At 43.6% G+C, this 4,077-nt stretch overlaps 1 pseudogene; it reads left to right on the top strand.

Moving 5' to 3' along the window:
• Window positions 1-397: 397 nt before the first annotated feature.
• LOC137991262 (uncharacterized protein F54H12.2-like) lies at window positions 398-2,114 on the top strand (annotated as a pseudogene).
• Window positions 2,115-4,077: the final 1,963 nt, after the last annotated feature.

Genomic DNA, 4,077 nt, shown 5'->3' with positions numbered 1-4,077 from the left:
GTAAAGGAGGAGACATTAGTATCTACGGAGGAACACACCCTTATGGTCGAGGGGGCAACGGCTTAGGTGGAATGTTTCGGTCCTTGTTCCGTTCAGCAACTCCCTTTCTCAAAACAACAGCAAAAAAAGTGGGAAAACGAATGCTCGATACTGGATTGGAAACGGGAATGCAACTTGTCCAAGACGTGATCAATGGTCAACCTTTAAAGAAAGCTGCCAAGACAAGAGCGAAAGCTGCTGGAAAAAATTTACTCACAGGGGTCATTGATGACATTACACAGCAAGGTCGAGGAAAAAGAGTATATAAGCGCGCGTATACGTCAAAGCGGCACAGTGAAGGACAGACCAAGAAAAGGAGAACATCTCGTTCAACGTTCAAGACTATTTTTGATTAAAGATGGCATCAGCTCACCCTCTCTCAGCCCCTGGTGCGAATTCAAGTTTACAATTGTTTGATGTACCTGTGACAGATGTATCGATTGTTAGCAGCAAATGGATCGATTACGAACCGGTTCAAACTGGAACTAACCCCATCGAGTTTGTCATCAAACCGTTAGCTGACTACATTGACATTAACAAGACAGAGCTGCGATTGGTAGTAAAGATTACCAAACAAGATGGATCGCCCACAGGGGATGGTAAGAAGTACACTCTGGTCAACAACGCCCTTCATTCCATCATCAAACAGTTTACCATCAAGATCAACGAAACGCTGGTAACAGAACAGTCAGACACTCAAGCATACAATGCTTACATCAAGACCTTATTGAACTTTACGGAACAGGCCAAGAAATCGTACTTAACCAAAGCTCTGTATTACAAAGACACTGCTGGACACATGAATGAAGTAGATAATACAGCAGAAAGTAATGAGGGTCTGAATAGAAGAGCCACATTTACTAACAACGGCGCAGAAGTTGGGTTGGTCGGAGTACCTCTTTGTGACGTGTTTAATATTGACAAGTTGTTGATTGACGGTTTGGAGATCAAAGTCAAAGTGGATCTGAACAACGATGCTTTTGTTCTAATGGCTGGGGAGACTCCAAACAACTGCAAACTAAAGGTCATGTCTAGTACGCTTCGCATACGAACAGTGCGTGTTGCAGACAGTGTGAAACTAGAACATGTACAGATCATGCAAGGTCACAAAGGGAGCGCACCGCTACCAGCCATCTATACCCTAACCAGAACCCCTACGCAGGCAAGGATCATCCCTCAAGGAGTCTTAAATCACACTGAGACAGATTATTCCACGGTTTCATTCCTCAGTGCATCATTTTTGGGCTCGTGCGAAACGATGCCTTCAACGGAAACCTTGCAAGAAATCCTTTCAACTTTGAGCTGTTTGACCTGCAAGACATTCGGATGACTGTGAATGGAGAAGAAATGCCTTATTCTGCGCTGGATCTGACGGGTGGAAAAAAGATCGATGGTTACAACACGCTGTTTTCAGGAAGTGGAGACATGAATTGTGGGCACGGGCTTGACATTGATAGAGTGGATTGGAGAACGGATACGGTTTGTTCCGTTTTGATTTGACACCGGCAGGAAGTGGACATCCCGATCATCTGATACCTCATCGAACGGGTAACGTGAACCTGTACCTGAAATTTGGAACTCAGACGAACTCAGTTCTGAATTTAATTGTGTACGCAGAATTTCAGAATCAGTTGGAAATTGATCGCAATCGTCGCGTGGTCTACGATTTGTCACAAGGCTCTTAGTTCATCGTCATGCATACGACCCAAGAACTATGGCAAGCCTGTCTTTCTGACCCTGTGTTAGCACCTCTGATGCAAGGCGTATTTCCAAGGGATAGGCTACCTGTCATCAACACCTACCCAGCCGGACTCATCGCGAATACGGACCCTCATGACCAACCTGGGACACATTGGGTGGCTATGTACTTTGAATCGCCTCGTGAAAGTGAATTCTTTGACAGCTACGGATTTCCTCCTGAAACTTACAACATGGATACCTACATTCTACGGGAAGTTACCTATTATAACGACAAACCACTGCAAGGACTGAACTCGGATGTTTGTGGAGATTATTGTCTGTTTTATCTCATTCGGCGAGCACGGAATGTTGATATGAACACTGTTCAAGCTAAATTTAAACGATATGATTCTCAGTGGAACGATGCACAAGTTGAACGGAGTGTACACGCTTATTTTAATTCAGTCATTTATCGTCAAGTTAATGATTGCTTTCAACAAGGTTGTAAGTCATTTCGCTGTGTCCATAAGCAATAAAATCATGTTGAAAAGTAAACAAAATGTTGCTGTTTTTGTGTGTATTTGCTAGTAAAAGGGGTGGGAATTCTATCTCGTGTACACAAATCGTTGAAGCTTCGTCTTGTGAACATGTCTCAATTCAAGTGCCCCAGCGGTATTATCATTTCTGGCCCCAGCCAATGCGGAAAAACAACATTTACGCGCCAAATACTTCAACACGCAGATTGTTTATTTGAACGCCCCATTCGCAAGATCGTGTATTGCTACGGTCAATGGCAAGATTGTTTTAAGGAATTGGTAAAGGAAGTCACGTTTATGGAGGGTATTCCCGACGACATTCCCGCCTTATTTCCACCCCCTCATCGTCCTGGTCTGCTCGTGTTAGATGACCTCATGAGAAACTGTAGCGATGACGAGCGCATTTTGGATTTGTTCACCAAAGTGTCCCATCATTGTGACGTCACCTGCATTTATTTGACACAAAACCTTTTCCCCCCAGGAAAGTTTTCCCGGAGCATTCTCTTAATGCTCATTACATCATTGCTTTTAACAATCCTCGAGATACTTTGGGGTTGAGGACACTGGCACAACAGGCGTTTTCTGGGCGCGTTCCGTTTGTGGGGAGAGTTTTCAAGACGCTACATCACAACCATTTGGATACTTAATGATGGATTTACATCCACGAACCCCGGACATTCAACGATTGCGAACAAGGATCTTCCAGAGTCACATTCATATCCATTGTTTACGTTGATAAGAAAATCTATAAAACCGATGAACCTTTCCGGTAGAATTCATTTAACGCCATGACTTTGCAATTGTTGCACCGCGAGGAGACAGTAAACAATCAAAGTGGTGGTGACATGACTTTGCGTTCTAGAAAGATTTCAAAAGCTACCGAGAGAAGAAAACAAGAACTCGTCAAGGCTTCCAAAGTCAATCAACATTTACCGTTTCTCTGCACTTGTTTTACAAGCAGAGGGAAACAGCGGAAAGAGATGATATCTCACGCTAGTAAGGGACAAATAGAAGCTATCAGTGAAGTCGCCCTTAATCAACTTAAAGGGAACATTATGGTTCCAAGTTCATCATTTAAACTCTTGAAAACACACAAGTCGAAACTCCTGTATTTGACTCGCAAGACACCTAGTCTGAAGAAGAAAAAAGAAGTTCTCAATCAGCAAGGAGGATTCCTGCCAGCTCTCGCCTCTTTGATTGCACCGTTCGCTTTGGATTTATTGGGTAAAGTGCTAAAATGAAACACGTACAAAAGATGATGTTGGTTCCAGAGCATTTATTGCAAAGCCTTGAGACAGAACATCGCTTAACCTCACCTCCGCAACTCACGACCTTGACGCGCTTGGATCAAGACATGAAACATATCACGGATTCTACTTTGCCCGCAGATCAAAAAGTGGCCTTATTGGATCAACTATTACAACGGTACCAAGGTTTGTCAAAACAAATGAAGAGCGAAACGAAGACGAAACCTGTAGGGACAGCGACAACAACTCCAAATGCGCCACTCCAAACCATTCTCCAACGATATCCGAGGTACAACCCATAAAGAAAGCACACAGGAAACTTTCAACCACACCCGTTGGTCCATCAAAATTCCTGTCAGGATAGAAACACCACCTTCTCCTATCGAAAAGGACACAGATCCTGGATCTTTGAAACGCCCCCAGATTCCACGGAGAAGAGAGTCATTAAAAGGTCCTACAGGGAGAGACACCTATGGTTGCCCGATTAAAGGAGTAATACAAAGTGGGAACCTTACTGAAACAATAATGATGCAGCGAACTCAAGTGAACTACATTACGCGTGTGTTATTTAATGT

Source organism: Montipora foliosa, chromosome 2 (assembly GCF_036669935.1).
Source record: "Montipora foliosa isolate CH-2021 chromosome 2, ASM3666993v2, whole genome shotgun sequence".
In the NCBI taxonomy this organism is placed as follows: domain Eukaryota; kingdom Metazoa; phylum Cnidaria; class Anthozoa; order Scleractinia; family Acroporidae; genus Montipora; species Montipora foliosa.
Note: the sequence above shows the minus strand (reverse complement) of the source record. Positions and strands in the feature narration are given on the sequence as shown.